At 39.0% G+C, this 18,411-nt stretch overlaps 1 long non-coding RNA gene and 1 pseudogene across 1 annotated transcript; one reads left to right on the forward strand and one right to left on the reverse strand.

The window, feature by feature from the left end:
• LOC109332514 lies at positions 2,009 to 8,617 on the reverse strand (annotated as a pseudogene).
• On the forward strand, positions 11,563 to 13,383 carry LOC109332709. The gene is made up of 3 exons (XR_002105923.1): positions 11,563 to 12,383; positions 12,507 to 12,630; positions 13,051 to 13,383. It is a non-coding gene; the product is annotated as an uncharacterized LOC109332709 (long non-coding RNA).

The raw sequence follows: 18,411 nt of genomic DNA on the forward strand, positions 1-18,411 counted from the left end.
TAGGGAAATGGCCAAGGACGTGGGTTGTGTACTGTCAGAACTTGAGACATCAAAGCACTAGGATTGCAGGTCGGGATACTGCCGAAACCTAGGTTGATACGAGAACACCGAAGACGTAGGTCGGGGTACTGCCGGAATTCGGGAAGGTAAAGCCAAGAACACAGGTCGGGGTACTGCCGGAACCTAGGTTGACAAGAGAACACCGAAGACGCAGGTCGGGGTACTGCCGGAACCTAGGTTGACAAGAGAACACCGAAGACGCAGGTCGGGGTACTGCCGGAACCTAGGTTGACAAGAGAACACCGAAGACGCAGGTCGGGGTACTGCCGGAATTCGGGAAGGTAAGGCCAAGAACACAGGTCGGGGTACTGCCGGAACTTGGGACATCAAAGCACTAGGAACGCAGGTCGGGGTACTGCCAGAACCTAGGTTGATAAAAGAACCCATTTTGACGTGTGAGTCTGACAATGTCCTTTAATAAGGAAATAACGTTCTGGCATCTAAGTCCACCAACGTCATATCATTTCGTTGTTTGAGTCCGACAACCCTAATAAATCTAGGTGAATGATTGGTTCAGAAAGTCTTGGTCGACTTTCCTTGAGTATGATTATGCAAGTAAGATATGTGTTTTGAAAGTATGATTACTTGGCAGTATGTTGTGCAATGCATGAAATTATTATTGATGCATGAGATATATGTTAAGTGATGTATGTGTGAATGATAGCATTTATGACATGAGCTATGTGTATGCAAAGCTAATGTATGTTAATTTAATGTTTGAGTCATCATGTGCTATGGAAATGTCCTCAGGGGCATCCTTGTCTTTGTAGTAAATATTGCCTTATTTCTTTCTCGGCACTATAACACTCGGTCTTTTAGATGACATCTAGATCAGCTCAGGATCGACCCATGAAGTCGCTCATGATTGAATTGGAGTAGAGGATTTCTTTCTAGTTATTGACACCATATTATCGTTTGGATAGAAATGGATGTCGTCAAATGCTGTAAGGGTTAGAGTTTTCACTTTCATAGTATGGTACAAATTCAATAAAACAATTTTTTATGTAAAATATTTGGAAAGGTGGAATATGCTATGCATGTTATAATGAAATGCATGATCCTATGGTTGGTTGAAGTGGGGCTTATGGGCTTGAGGTGTTCTGCATATCCTTTTGTTGCCCTATATAATGAGCCATGTTAACCTTCAATATACAATTTGACCAATGAGTTTGGAATGAGTCTTCAACAATTCATCAAAATTGCTCCAGTACTTGATTGCTTGATATTTTGTTGATCCTACATGAATATTTTCGCTTGCACGAAATCATCCAAAACAATCTTCCCCAGTGTCATTCATGTGTGTCTACCAAAAATTTGCCCCAATATCATTTATGACTTGGGCTAGAGAGGTTCCCCTTTTGTTTGAGTCCGAACTTTTGGAAGGAATATTAATGCATCGCGCGAACGATTTTATCTTGAAAACAATTGTCCTCTTTTTTTTGTTCATTTATTTGGAGTCAGTTTGTTTTTTACCCTGATATATGCATTCTGAATAGATCAATCATCCACGAGGTCTTTTGGGCTTGTATTGGGGTCTGACTATGGTTATCAAAGAAGGTTTGAGACTCAAAACATGTGTTTCTCATCCCCATCTTTCTCCTGTCTCCTTGACCTATTCTCAACTACTTCACAATTCGAATTGAAATAGCTGGACAACTACCCTCCCCGGGTTATAAATATTGAGGGATTGTGTTTTTTTAGACAAAGATCTCCTTTCATAATATCTAGGCTCAAATGGGCTAACTAGTGGCATCTCCATAGTGTTTGGGAAGTTTCGAAGAAGCCTCGTATCATCAGTCTGATCTATCCATGTCTACATTGGTTGGGTTTTATTTACATTATTCTCCATGCAAAACAACAAATAAAAGTGACAGTATATAATGCATCAATAAAACCTTGATTGATAAATATGTTATGTTTCTTCATTACATTTCCAAGGGAAAACTCTCTAGGCATAATACTTTTTCACAGCATCTGAGTTTACTGACAGGTGCAGGTCATTTCCATCCATGTTAGTCAGTATTAAGGCTCCACAAGAGAAAACTTTCTTCACTACATAAGGCCCCTCATAATTCGGAGTCCATTTTCCCCTGTGGTCCTTTTGAATTGGTAAGATCTTCTTCAACACCATGTCTCCTACTTGGAATTGGCATGGGCGAACTTTCTTTGATAAAGTTGCCCATGGCATAGAGCGGCTAACCTTTTTCCTTCAATTAAGTTCAATTGATCATATCGGGCTTGGACCCATTCTACTTCTTCTAATTCCGATTCCATAATAATTCTTATTGATGGAATCTCTACCTCGATAGGAAGGACTGCTTCCATCCCGTATACTAGGGAGTAAGGGGTGGCCCTTGTGGAAGTACGAATAGAAGTACGATATCCATGCAAGGCGAAAGGCAACATTTCATGCTAATCCTTATAAGTAACTACCATCTTTTGGACAATCTTCTTTATATTTTTGTTAGCGGCCTCAAATGTGCCATTCATCTTAGGATGGTAGGGCGAAGACGTATGATGCTTGATCTTGAAATTTTCGCATGTCTCACTCATCAGCTTGTTATTCAGGTTGGTGACATTATCCATGATAATTTTACTTGGTAGACCATAGCGGCATACCAATTCCCTCTTAATGAACCTGACCACTACCTTTTGGGTAATACTGGCATATGATGCCGCTTCGACCCATTTAGTAAAATAATCGATGGCCACCAGGATGAAACGATGCCTGTTTGAGGCTTTACGCTCGATTGGTCCTATGACATCCATTCCCCACATAGAAAAAGGCCACGGTGTTGATAGAACATTCAATGGATTTGGGGGTACATTGATATTATCAGCATAAATTTGACATTTGTGGCATTTCCTTACATGGTTACAACAATCGTTCTCCATCATTAACCAGTAATATCCTGCCCTTAATATCTTCCTAGCCATGGCATGTCCATTTGCATGGGTCCTAAATGAACCCTCGTGTACATCGGTAAGGATTGCTTCCGCCTCTTTCGCTTCGACACACGTAAGGAGTACCATGTCGTGATTCCTTTTGTAAAGCACTTCTTTGTTTAGGAAGAAACTCATGGCCAATCTTCTTAAGGTCCTTTTATCATTCTCCGAGGAACCTGGGGGGTATTCTTTTTTCTTGATGTATTCTTTTATATCATGGTACCAAGGTTTGCCATCTTCTTCTACTTCCATCGCATTGCAATAAGCTGGTTGACTTCTGCTTCTTTTACTGATGAGTGGTTGGTCATTTCCGCTGATGTGGAACATGGAGGATAATGTTGATAGCGCATCGGCTAATCGATTGTCTTCTCTAGGGATGTGGTAGAAATCAACCTGCTCGAATTGCTCAACTAACCTCCGTATTGGATCTCTATAAGGTATCAACTTGCTATCACGAGTTTCCCATTCTCCCTTTACCTGGTGGATTACTAGAGCGGAGTCTCCGAAAACTTCAAGGATTTTTGCTTTTGATTCTATAGCCGCTTGTAAGCCTAAGGCGCATGCCTTATGCTCAACTATATTGTTGGTGCAGTCGAAACATAGCCTCACAGTGATAGGAATGAAATTGCCATGGGGAGATACCAATACTGCTCCTACCCCATGTCCAAACGCATTGGAGGCTCCATCAAATACGAGTGTCCATTTTTTTTCTTCTTCTTGATCTTCTGAGGACAATGTCATGATACCTTCATCAGGAAACTCTTGATGCATTGACCCATGTCCTTCTATCGGCTGATGGGCTAAGTAGTCAGCAAGTGCACTTCCTTTGATCGCCTTTTGGGTAACATAGACAATGTCATACTCTGATAATAGTACTTGCCACCTTGCGATTCTGCCCGTCAACATCGGTTTCTCAAAAATATGTTTGATCGGGTCCATTTTGGACACAAGCCATGTGGTGTGACTCAACATATATTGCCTTAGTCGGCGTGATGCCCAAGCTATGGCACAACAAGTGCGTTCTATTAAGGAATATCTTGTCTCAAATTCCGTGAACTTCTTACTCAAGTAGTAAATAGCCCACTCTTTCTTGCCAGATTCGTCATGTTGAGCCAAGACACACCCCATAGAGTCTTCCAATACTGTTAGGTACATTATCAACGATCGTCCATGTACCAGAGGCATTAATACGGGTGGGTTTAAAAGGTACTGCTTAATTTTTTCAAAAGCCTTTTGAAATTCTTTATTCCACTTGACGGGTTGATTCTTCCTCAGGAGCTTGAAGATGGGCTCACACGTAGCTGTTGACTGTGATATGAATCTGGAGATGTAGTTCAGCCTACCCAGGAAACCTCTGACTTCTTTCTCCATTTTCGGAGGAGGCATCTCAGTGATAGCTTTCACCTTTTTAGGATCGACCTCAATGCCCCTCTGATTGACTATAAAGTCGAGAACTCAACCTGACTTGACCCTGAAACTACACTTGGTGGGGTTCAGTTTGAGGTTATAATCTCGTAATCTTTTGAACAACTTTTATAGGTTTTCCACATGCCCCCCTTCAGTCTTTGATTTGTATATTATGTCATCGACATAAACTTCAACTTCTTTATGCATCATGTCATGGAACAGAGCGACCATGGCACGCTGGTACGTGGCCATGGCATTTCTTAGACCAAATGGCATCACCTGATAGCAGTAGGTCCCCAACATTTTGATGAAAGTGGTCTTCTCTACATCCTCTTCTACCATTTTGATTTGGTGGTAACCAGAATATCCGTCCATGAACGAGAATAGTGCATGGTCTGCCGTGCCGTCCACCAGTACATCTATATGGGGGACTGGAAAATCATCATTTGGGCTTGCCTTGTTGAGATCCCGGTAGTCAACACATATTCGAAGTTTTCCCCCTTTCTTTGGTACAACGACCACATTTGCTACCCATTCGGGGTACTCTGCAACTTTTATGAATCTAGATGTTAACCAATTTTGGATTTCGTCTTTCACCCTAAGAGAGAGGCTTGGCTTCATTCTTCTCAGTTTCTGCTTGACTGGTAAAGACTCGGGTTTCAGAGGTAATTTGTGTTCCACTATACTACGATCAAGACCTGGCATATCGCTATAGGACCAAGCGAAGACATCCTTGTACTCATGTAGTAATTTGATTAGCTTGTTCCTTTCACTCGGGTCCATCAGAGTGTCTAGTTTGATCTTTTTCTTGTCATCCTCCGTCCCTAGATTCATTAGCTTGATAGGCTCACCATGGGGTTCAATCTCTCTGCTCTCCTGTTCAACCAATCTTAATAACTCAGGAGATGCTTCCCAATCATCTTCACTATCTTCCTCTCCTACCAAGTTTATAGGATGATCAAAGTTGTATGAATGATTATTAGCATGGTCATTATTTTCGGACTCATTTTCAGATATGCATTATAGTAGGTAAATGTCAGTTTTTATGTTGATGATTTTTTTTGGGTGTTTTATTAGTTATTTTTTTGTGTGGAAAGGAAATAAAGGAGAAATAAAGGGTGAAAACAAAAATATGAAAGAAAAGACTAATGTTTGTATGCTATGGTGTTATATGATGCGAAAATTGCAAATACATGAATTAATTCATTGAAATTGTACCAATACATAATGAAAAATGAAAATTCAATCTTAAACAAAGAAACAACAACATCCAAAAGCTCTATGAATGGCTAATGGAGTACAACACTAGATTACTTGTCTTCCCATAAGATTGATGATGGTGCCTCGATTTCAACCTAGTTGGTGAGAGCGGTTCCTGGGGTGCACTGGAAAACATAATCCTCTGACTGATTTGAGCATCCCCCTTCAAGCATGGACACCGATCCCTGAGACTCAAACCCTACGCTGACGAAATATGGCTTGGTGTGTGGAATATGGAAATCTACATTCTTATACTCAAACTGCCCCATGCGAGCCCACCATTTCCTCTTTGCCTCTTCCTTTATCCTTGTCTTGTTGGCTTTGGTTGGATTATAGCCCAGACCGAAGCGGCTCTTATTTCCGATGGGCACCATTATGTCCTCTACTCCTTGCCGATATTTGCCTAGGCCTTTCCCTGGTTGGTATCCTTCCTTAATCATCATTAAGGCTGCTTTAGATGGATGTGGCCCTATCATCGATACCCCTTCTACAAAGGTAGCGTTGGCAATTTCCAAAGCCCGGAATGAGGTTTCAAGTGCTTCCTCGCCTGCTTCAATATATGGGGTATCAAAGGGCCTAGATACCAGCATATCCTCTTCACCCATTATTATCAACAACTTGCCATTAATGATGAATTTGATCCGTTGATGCAAGGTTGAGGGAACTGCTCCTGCAGTATGGATCCATGGCCTTCCTAGAAAACAGCTGTATGTCGGGTTTATGTCCATCACTTGGAAAAGAATCTGGAAAGTACAAAGCCCAATTTTTATGGGCAATTCAATTTCTCCCATGAATTCTCTCTTGGACCCATCAAATGCCTTAACAATCATGGAACTTGGCCTCATATGCGAGTAGTTGACAGGGAGTCTAGACAATGTTCTCTTAGTCATCACATTCAAAGATGAACCATTATCTATGAGGACTTTTCCAATCACGTAGTCTTGGAACATGATAGAGATGTGGAGAGGGTTGATGTGGTCATTCCCTTCGTGAGGTATTTCCTGATCGCTGAAGGATATAAAATTGTTAGCAACAATGTTATTCACGATGCCCCCTAGCTTATATGTAGTTATGTCTTGACTAACATGGGCGTGATTTAAAATTTTAAGTAGCACGTTCCTATGAGGCTCTGAATCCATTAGCAATGAAAGTATGGATATTCTAGCAGGTGTGTGCCTTAACTGATCGACCACCTTATATTCGCTTTGCTTTATAAATTTCAGGAATTCATTGGCTTGCTCATTAGAAATCTCTTGACCATCTTTTAACTCATCCATGAGCGATCCTTCTTGGCCAATTTCAGGGATTGCTGAAGCATCAACCTTGTCTTTCCCCTTATAGATGGTGATTGTGTTTTTTTCCGTCTCTGGAGGTCCATAGACTCTGCCGCTCCGGGTAATTCTGCTGACTCCAGCGACATTGGATACCTCTGATGCACGTTCTGGTAGTGTGATGCCCTCCCCGCCATACCTCCAAGGTACTACTTTGTCGGATTCATAGGGAAACGGGTGAGGTATGTCTGCTACCATGGGCCCCATTTTCATGAGGTATGGGAACCATTGTGGTGAGCCAGATCTAGTGATATACCCTTTGGAATACTCAACACTGGTTCGAATTGAACCAATGTTGGAATGCATGTTGTTATATCTTCATAGTCTCCTACTACATTGACTTCTGGGCATGTCGACCCTCTCCCCACAACCATCAATTTGGTATCCATCATTTTTTGCAATAGCATTTTAAATTCCGCACAAGTCTCAATTACCTGGCCTGTTAAACCATGCATCTCACAATATCCTTCACCATCTTCAGTTTCTTTTAACACCTCAATCATACCTTGGTTGCACATTTCCTTGAAGATAACTTTCATCGGTGTGTGTATTTCGGACACATCCTTCAAGAAAGATTCCTCTTGGACCTCTTCAACAACATTCACCCCATGGTTCCCATGATTTGTCAGAGGGTTGTTACTAACATTTGGCGATGATTGTATGAAGTTGAGCCATTTCGAGTCGATGAGGTGTTGTACCTTGAATTTCAAGGCTCTGCAATTCTCTATGGAATGCCCTATAGTTCTAGAGTGGTATGCGCATGAGACATTAGGGTCGAACCATGGCCCTGGATTTTTAGGAATTCTTCCCGGAATTGGAGCTATAATCCTTTCTCACATAAGGTATGTGAATATGTCTGCGTATGACATGGGGATAGGATCAAACACCATTCTTTTATCCTGAGGTGTATATCCCCGATTTTGGGTGGTAGTAGTGTTGTTTGGGTTCTTGATTGATGGTGTTGATAGTTGTTTGTGCGTGACTGATACTGATAATTGTTGTTTGATTGCTTCTTGGAGTCGTTGGATACAAAATGCGTCTCACCCTCCTTCTTCTTCATGAGCCCTGATTTTTTGGTATTTGATTGGTCATTTATGACCTTCCCACTCTTGATCCCGATTTCGATCTTCTCCCCACTCTTGTTAGAGCGTTGAAGCCAGAGGCCATGGCAGCTACTAGGCGATCGTAGTAGGGATTTTGGAAAGTGTCAACAAAGATAGAGATTTGTTCATCTTCTTCTAGCCTTGGAAGCACCTGAGAGGCCAACCCCTCCAATGTTGTGTGTACTCTTTGAAGCTTTCTTGAGGCTTCTTAGACATGTTCTGTAACTGTGTCCTGTCAGGTGCAACATCTTCATTGTATTTGTATTGTCGAACAAATGCATTAGACAGGTCCAGAAATGTCTGAATGTTGGCCTTCTCAAGTCGAATGTACCAGTTCATTACTACTCCAGCTAGACTATCTTGGAAGCAGTGGATTAGCAGCTTGTCATCTCTATGGTATGTAGACATTTTCCGAGCATACATGTGTAAGTGGCTCTTTGGGCATGTCGTTCTGTTGTACTTTTCAAATTCCGGCACCTTGAACTGTGGAGGCACCACCACGTCCGGCATGAGACACATCTCAAATACATTCTTAAGGTCCGGAAAACTTGCTCCCTCTATTGCTCTGAGCCTCTACTCAATTAGGTTTAACTTTTCTACTCCAGCATTGTCACCAAATTGGGCCCCTCGAGTTGTTTGCCTTTGGTATGTTCCAGAATTGTGTGGTGCATGTTTATTAAATGCAGCCTTTGGAGGGGGTTCGTAAGTGGGGTCTTCATCATGCCCGTTGATGCTCGCCTGGGGTGTTGGTTGCTCCAGATGAGCATTAGATTGTCCATATGGTTCATTCAGCTCATCCTCGTAAAGTGGGACATAATCAGGGGGCATACCATAGAATGGCCACTTTGTTGCCTCTTCCTTTTGTTGGCTCGTACCAGCTCCTTGACCAGAGTTGCCCTTAGACAATTGGGCGAGATTGCTCTGTGGTCCCGCATTGACAGTTGAGTGTTCTTCCCTTTCTCACTTTGTAAAGCCTTCAGCATGTTGAACATTTCATTCATTTGTGCTTTAAGCTCTGCTAGCTCGGACCAGTTGTCGTCACTTGTTACAAATTCTGCCATTTCTTTTTTTGAAACCGAGTGTTATATTGATGCTTTGAGGCAATAGTGACAATACCTAGTGACAAGAAACATTTAACACTGAGGTTAGTTTATTCGAATGGTTTACCTGGCTTGCAGAGAGACCCTTCAATATAGCAAAGCACTTCATCCCGCATTTGATGATTAGGAAGCACAGTCCCTAGGTCGCATGCAGTTGATGACAATCTTTAGAGGAAATTCTAGGTTTCGGACCAAGATTGCATCTTAAGACTAGTCTCTATCAGTGTATAAGCAGTTTCTGTCAATTAGCCCTTTTTTTTTATATGCATATAAGTGATGCCTTTGAGTGAAGATGAAAAGATTCTGTCGCGCCACGATTTTCGGTTGGAAGACCGGCTCTACGACTTGGGAGGAGGCTAACTCGATTTCTACCCCTTCCGATTGATTTGGGAGTCGCCACTACGTTTTTTGCGGTGAAAACGTAGAAAACTCTTAGTTGCCCGATTTGGATAAAATGGTCTTTAAACAAAGATTCTGGATTCGGGAGTCGATTACGGATCGGGGAAGGTATTAGCACACGTCAGCCCGTATTAAAACGGTACCCTCGCTAATAACATGAACTTTTATATCCTTAAAAATTATTTATTTAAAATTATTTAGTAAAACATAATATTTTTTATTATTGAGCCTGACAATATTGACTTTGGTCCTACGTACCCCTATTAAGGGGATCAAGGCTTACGTAGTTCTAGTTCGAAAATTATTTAGATACTTTGGTTGATTGTTAGTGATTTAGAAAATATCGATAGGTTTAAAAATATTAATTTGTATTGAATTGGTTAATATATAATTGTTTTGGTTCAATGAGACTAATAGTTCAGGAACGGTGTTGGTCGTAGACCTTCTCCTCATTTCCGGGGAGTTAGAGACGACTCGAACCATAACCTCACTATAAAAATCCCAATTTATTCGGTAAAATAATATTGGGTTATTTTTAGAATTAGGTAGCAAAATAGGCTGGGGAATTATTTTCTATATCCAGGATTAATAGCTTAGAGACAGCGTTGGTTGTAGACCTTCTTCTCATTTTTGGAGAAGTTAGAGACAACTGAAACCGTAACCTTACTAAAAAAATCCATACAATTTATTTAGTATAATAGTTTCTAATTATTTATAGATATAGGATTTTAGTAATAATATAGTTTATTAATTATAAACATATCAGGAATTAATAGTTTAGAGACAGCATTGGTTGTAGACCTTCTTCTCGTTTTCGGAGAAGTTAGAGACAACTCGAACCGTAACCTTACTAAAAATCTATGAAATTTATTTAGTATAATAGTTTCTAATTATTTATAGATATAGAATTTTAAATGGTAAAAATACTTTATTAATTAATTATTCTTAAAAAAAAATACAAATGATAATTATGATTCATGAGGTGTATCATTAGAAACACCTTAGTTACTATCTAATTACCAAGGTATTGATTTAAGAAATAAGTATAAAGGAATAAAAAACTTATTGTATAAAGCAAATAAATAAATAGAAAAACAAAACTAAAAAATTGATTTAGCAAAAAAAAAAAAGGCAAAGGGGAGGGGTATACGGGTTTCCCAGAACCCACAAACCCCAGATGGGATTTCTAAATCCTTAGCCTCCCTTCTTCCTCACTTCTTCAATGGTGGTGGTCACGGTGAGATGCGGTGGTCCATTGGCGCGGGAGCGATTCAGAGGGTTCTATTATCCCTATTCTTCGTACGTAATGGGATTTCAATCTCTAAATCCGACTCCATCTTCTCCGCTCTTCATCAGTGATGGTCACGGTGAGATGCGGTGGTTCAAGGTGACTCTCAGTGGTAACAGAGGCTCATGGCGATGAAAGAGGATCATGCGCATGGGTGATTTACGGCCAGATCCAAGTGGCTTTGGGTCGGTAACGAACTATACTCCTTTTGTTTAGCATTATTATTATCTTGTTGTTTCTAAATTTTTTACTTTAGACTCTTGTATTTGCGTTTTAGAATTATCAATTATATACTGCAAAAAAGACTAAGATTGATAGATTTTCTTGAAACAAAAATTAGTGAAGAGGGTTTTCTATTTCGTCATATAATGCATATTGATGTCAATGATTAATACAGATTCGTAACTTAGCATAATGAGTGATAATGATAACAACAGAACCATATACATGAGATTTATAATTGCATGATTAACATTTAGTAAGGTCTAGAGTGCAATGTATTGCAATGCCGTCTTAATTCTTTGCTGCTTATGTAGCCCTGAGATAGGCTTATGACAAATGAGTTTGGGTAACGATTATTTATAAATTAGTCAAAACTGTTTTTGAGATTATCGTGATATGTTGTTTTATTTGATCCAGTGTGTTACTATGTAACTGTGTGAACAGGGTAGTACAAAATAGGTATAAGGACAGAAAACCAGTTTAGAAGCTGAATAAGGGAATATTACCTGGTATGACCTGTGATTTTTTACGGAGTTGCTTCAATAATACGGATGTTGTATGTTATTGGTTGGATCTCCACATGTGTATTCTGGATTGCGGTTTTTATCCTTGTTTCTGGGTTTCCTGCACTATATGTGATGCTTAAAAAATATGTGTGTTATCTTTTCTCCGTTGTGGTCTCTTCCTGAATTTCCTATATTCTGGTCCCTTGTCACTGCGTATATGTGTATGCTCCTAAAGTTTCCTTGTTATCACTATGTGGTTTGTATGTGTGTATGCTAACTCTGGATGATCTCTTTATCTTGCTGAAAGCTTTTTCTTGCGTTTTATGTTCTCTCTACAGCTTTTTGATTGCACTATAACTGTATTCTCTCTCCTCTTTTCTCTTTTACTGAGTTTCTCTGGAATGCTCTTTGCTTGTACTGGGTGTATGTGTGTAGCAATGTTATTTCCTGGTGATGAATGGAACTGCTATTTATAGCTGAGTATGAGTCAGTGCTAAAACCTTTTGAGTTACTGACTGAAACTGCCCCTTTTGAAATCCCATGACTTTTGCTCTATGATTTTATTATTAAAACTGCCCATGAATGTTGATTCGTAACTGCTTTTTTGTTTACTCCTGGTTTGCCTTTTACTGATTCAATTTGGCTGATTGTAACAGCTCTGCCCTTTTGAATTTTTATCCTGATTGCTCTTTTAAGGCTCCTCAATAACTCTTCCAATAAAGACAATGTATAACTGAAATCGGGGCATCCTATCATGCAAGGTTTTCTGATGTGTATCCCTTTTATTTTCTCTTTTGAAACCTGCCTGTTGACGACCTCAGCAGAATCATTCTTCTTCTGGTTCTTGCCTGATTATCATTCTCTAACACCTATTACTATTTCAGATTATAACTGGTGGCAGAAAGAGAATATATGGTTAGAAATTGGAGTAGGTATTACTGATTCCTCCAGCGTTATCACTATTTCAGTATATTTTCCACGGTCATCCCCCTTGAGGACAAGAATCAGGTAACCATTAGAGCTTTCTTGTCAATGTTGATGTTAAAAGTAGTTGCCATCCTTACACTCTCATATGTAGTTCCCTAGCCTTTGAGGCTCTTGTAATATCAGTTCATGCAACTCTTGCTCAGTTCACATATCTTTTATTTTGCATTCTGGTGCAATATGTTTGTTGGAATCGGTATGAACCTATTTTATTTTTTTGAACTTGGAGTGTTGTTGTAGGAATATTATATGGTAGTTTCTCCCTTTATTCTCTGGATCCTTCCTTTTTTAGTTGGTTTGCACAATGTTCTTTTTTACCCAATGTGCAAGTGTTACCCTTTCTTTACTTTCAGAATACTCTGCTTTTATATGCTTTTTTGGATTTTTCTCTCTTTCTGTGTGAAATGTTACCTCTTCTCACAGTGTTGTTTTGTTCTGGTTTAGATTTGACGAAAGGGGCTTCTGGAATCCCAACCTAAATTTGTTCAACGAAGAAAAAATCTCCTTGATGGGTCCTTGTTCACGCTCGTGCTTTGGTGGCCAAACTTCAATGCTCTGCTGTAATTTGGATGTTCAATTACTGAACTCATGATTCTAGCAGTAGCTTTAGTGTATCAATTAAATTATGGTGAATTTAGCAAGAAATCTCCTGATTTAATGCCTGTATATTTTGTACTATATACCCTTTTATTTCAAATCTAAGCCACTGTTTGTATGATACATAATGTAGGATCTTGAGTAACTTTATGCCCAGGTTGTGACCCTTGATAACGTTAATCAAACAACACTTTAATTCTCAATTTGTACTGTTACTATCAAAACCTTTGTCTGACATACTAGTTAGGTGGGTGAACATTGAATTGCTTATACCAATGACAGTAATTGAATTATAAAAAAAATAGAAGAGTGCAATGGTAGCAACTATAAATTTTACACATTTAACTTAACAAAATTTGATTAGAAAGAAACTTTAAGGCTGGAACTTTTCCTTTGTTGAGCCTCAAAAAATGCTATTTTTAATATTATCCACCACACTGAAGGTTTAAATCGAAAGAGTATCATCAATAAGACTAAATTGCATTATGAATTACTTTACATCACGAGAAAGATATCGGATAGGATAAAATTGAGTGTTCACAGATTCTAACATTTCATTCATTTTTGAAAGATTACACAGAGTAAAGGGAATTTACATTGGACATTTTCATTCCCTTTTCCTCTAATTCAAAATCTTACAAATATAAATCCATATTAGAAATGAAATTCTCCATTGCTTTCCTTTCTCCATCTTCTTAGTTGTCGGGCTACTCTGGAGCAATCAAATAGGAATGCTTCTAATGCTGGTCTTCCATTAATATCAGGGTATGCATTGAGTTAATATCTGGCCCCATCAAAAACTTGTAACCAGTCATCTGTAAAATCCCCGAGCCCATTAATCATGTCATTACATCTCCTTTGCCACTGTTCTTTGGCCCGTTCAGATTCCATGAGCATTTCATCTCAACCTGCGGTCAATTCTTTCTGTTTATTCACGAGTTCATAATAGGCCCCCATAAGATCCTTCAAATAAGCAGCAAGTTGATCTTCTCTATGATTGGCCCTTTCCATGTCTAACTAATTGATTGCCGCCATCTCATCTCCTCTTTTATGAGCCTGTTCTAGGGCCGCTTGGTAATCCTTTATCATGCTTATTGCTTGGGAAACCTCTTTCTGACTCTGTTCAAGATCGGCCATGATTATCTCAAAGTTTCTTTCAATATCCTTCTTTTCTTGCAAAACGTTCATAGCAGCGCGATTTTTGGCTTTCAGACGCTCCTTTAGATCATTGTTTTCTCTAATCAACTTGAACTTGTCAGATTTAGAGCACATGCTGGCATAATCCTTCTTAATGCTGGTCACCTCCTCTTGGTTCCGAAATTTCGGGGCGTGACTTCCTTAAAACGTTTTGCCCATTCACTAAGTTGTATTTATTTTGTGGACACATTCCTGAACCTCCTGAGCGGATAACGACGTCCTAGACTGTAGTAATGATGCTTGAAACGTGTCACCATCCATATGTAGAGCAACTGAACACAACACCTGATTTTATTGCCGCCTCTCAAGTGACACTTCTGGAACGATAGAAAAGACTCAACAAGTATGGCAGGTGTTAGGTTGACTCCAAAGTGAATAAACTTATAGAAAACATCGAACGATGATTGGTCTATCATGTCATTCAGGAAAGGAAATAGGACCATCCCATAAATGGCGAGAGCAAAAGCTGGTTTGAACATTTCCCAATTTTGTTGCTCTTCCATTTTGGCAATATGCTTCTTTAGAAAAACCCATTTGAGATCTATAGTTCTGGCCTGCTTTATAATACTAGATGGTTCAGGTCGCACCTTTAGAATTTTCTCAATAGTATCTTCATTAACTTCCACGGGTTTAGTGAACATATATACCCTCAGTCTATCCGACATTGGTATTTCTAGCAAGACTTCATATTCTTCGATAGTAGGTGCGGCATCAACATTTGGGAATTCGAAGATTCTCAGCTCGGTATTCCAATACTGCACCATGGTAGCCATAGCTTTTAGGGCCACAGTGTCCACAGGTATGAGGAGAAGATCTATCAGCCTCCCGTATTCTTTTGCAAACTGCTCTTGTATCTCATCTGGTATTTTGGGAATGCAATCAATCAAGAAACCGACATCATTACTATGCATATCTGCTTTTGCACATTTTCTTGGGCACAAAACACTGTTAGAGACTAGAATTGGTGAGGTCATCTTGTCACTTTGCTATATGAAGACGATCTCTCGAATAAACCTGGAAAAAGCTATGCGACAAGAGTTAGTAGAATGCCATAAATGAATGCATGAAATGCATGATAATACAAGATTTTATAAATGTCAAATCATAAGTGCAAAGTGCAGGCCCAAAGGGGTGAAGGCATGTCCACGGGCCACACAACCCTCATCACGAAATATGAATTATCATGATATATTATTTCATATCGTTCAGCTTGACTAGGGACAATGACTTCCTTGTCCCTAGCTTTATAAAACTACTCTTGGGATATGAGGTCCCATTATGAGTATGTTTGTGAATATCCCGTCGTCATGATAAAAATACGTTAAAATAATGATGAAGAGTCAAATAATAAAATAATGTGAGGGTAGAAAGTATGCTTCTTATGCTTCATATGGGTAAGTCCTATAATGGATACAACTATAAGCCACATTCCTAGGGTGGGATACTAGGGCATGTCTAAAGTGGACACCTTGGTAAGTTCTAGACTCCTAAAAGGCCACCAAACTGCATCCCTCTCACAAAGGAAAAGAGAATCCAAATATCATAAGTTAGAAACGGGAGGGATCAAGCCTCATCGAGCGTCTAACCCATGATACTGGTAACAGTCTGATCGGTTCATCATGCCAATACAAGATTAGGCTCTAGGCCGGCACCAGCAAGGCAGATGTCCCTTCTTATCCTAAAAAGGATATCTTTAATACCCGGGTATAGGGCATATGTGTGTGCGAAGACATTGTGTACTTACGTGTCATGTGTGAGAAGCATACAAACCTTTTTAGATGAAACCCCCCAACACTGCAAAACAAACTCAAAAATATATATACATGAGCACAATTAAGTATATACAGAAAAGGCAAGAAGAAAGAGAGAGAAAAAAACTTTAAGGGGTACACGTGGATCCATGTAATTAGATGCTTTGGGCCTGACTCTCTTAGGAAGTCCCCAGTGGAGTCGTCAGCTGTCGCGCCCTGGTTTTCAGCCGAAACTGGTCACACGACTAATTTGGAGTCGCCACCAGGTTTTTACGGTCAAAACATAGAAAACCCTTTCGATGCCCAAATATTGGAAGGATTGGTCTTTAAACTATAATCTGAACTCGGGAGTCGGTTACGGACCGAGGAAGATATTAGCACCCCGTCCGCTCGTTACCAAACGGTACCCGCAATAATCGCATGGAACTAGATATACCCTAAAGCTTGTTAAATCAATTAATTATTTACAAAAAAATGTTTTTGTTTTTTATTTTTGTGTCTAACAAGAGTTCGTCCTGCTCTTACGTATCCCCGGGTGCAATAGGGAAATCAAGATTTACGTAGTTCTTAAATAGAAAATTTGTGTGTTGATTGATTTTAGTTAATGAAAAGTGGTTTGACTTATATTATCTTATCCATATTAGTGAGAAAGAAGAGGTAGTACGATAGTCACTCACCTCTTTCTTACTAACATGATAAATAAATAGGGATTCAAATTGTCAGTTGATAAGGTTAAGGAGGGAGATACAACTTTGTCCTACATCACTTTACCCATTTTAAATAAAAGAAGAGACGGTACGATAACCGCTTACCGTTTTTTTGTTAAATAGGATAATGAGATAAGGACTTGATATATATTGTCTTATCCTTATTAGAGAGAGAGAAGAGTCAGTACGACAACCGCTTACTGCTTTCCTACTAACATGATAATAATAACATAATACTCAAGTTGATACTCTTTCTCTAACCTTAGCACTTAAAAATATTTTTCTCATATTTGATTAATTTTATCAAAAAAATTATTATTTCAAAGGTTTACATCATAAAATACTAATGATTTTGGCTATTGATTATTTCAAAGTTTCATGTCATAAAATATTAATGATTGTGATTCTTAATTCGAATACTAAATATAATTTCAAAAAAAAAAAGAGTATCTTATTTAATGATGATTCAAATAAATATGACATATTAATTATTGACGACTTTTTTATATTTACAAGAAACGACATTAATGAATAATTGATTATTTTATTTTGAAATTTGTCAAAAAATGAATCTTTTATTAAAAGTTAGGGTAAGACTTTAGAAGATAAGGACGACACTGACTATCTACTGCCATCCTCATTACCATAGAAAGAAGAGGCAGTACAACAACCGCTTACCGCATTTCTACTCGAAGGGAAAGGAAGATATAGTTCGGTTCGTTCACCAATCTCTCAAATTCCTACTTAACTTCTGTTTTTACGCTCGAGTAAAAATATAATCATTTGTAAAAACATATGTATCTCTTATTACTTTTGTTTCATCATTCAAATGAAAAAACAGACAAAACAAAATAAATACCTTAAAGTAGCATAATATAAAACAACCAACAACTAAGAATAGGAAATAAGTTAACAAAACAATAAACCAATAAAAGAAACACAACATTGGAAGAAATATATAAATCCAAATAGTGGCTTTGGTTTATTAATGAAATAGGAATATCACGTTTTAATGCCAAACAAACAGTAAAGAAAGAAAAGGAAAAAAAGGAAAGGAATGAAAAATAGGGCAGCAGCCCGTGGAAACCATGGAGGGGGAAGAAGAAGACCTATTGGTCCTCGCCATTCACAGCAAGAGGTTGCCGGTGGCACCCTAACAGACCGAGCCGCTCCTGCAGCAGCCCCAAAGTTGACCGTGATAACCGGAGCCAACCGAGATGAACCGAAACACATCTTGTGTGTTGCCGGAGAAGAGGAAACGAGGTCAGGGACCTTACCGGACTGTGTAGCAGCCTGCATCAGCGCCCCAATGGCGCCTCACCGTCTACAATCGAATTTCGATGGTGTATCCATCGTCCAGAAATGTTTCGTGCAAGGATGCACTTCCAATAAGTTTAGGACTCCACTTTTTATGGCTTAGTTTATGGTTAATGCATAAAGCTTATGAGCATGTGAAACGTTAAAATATTGTAGGAGATTAAATGGGTAGAGATATGATGGTATGAATAAGAAATGTATATATATGGCAAATGATTCCAGCAAACATACAACAA

The sequence above is a fragment of the Lupinus angustifolius genome, chromosome LG18 (genome assembly GCF_001865875.1).
Source record: "Lupinus angustifolius cultivar Tanjil chromosome LG18, LupAngTanjil_v1.0, whole genome shotgun sequence".
In the NCBI taxonomy this organism is placed as follows: domain Eukaryota; kingdom Viridiplantae; phylum Streptophyta; class Magnoliopsida; order Fabales; family Fabaceae; genus Lupinus; species Lupinus angustifolius.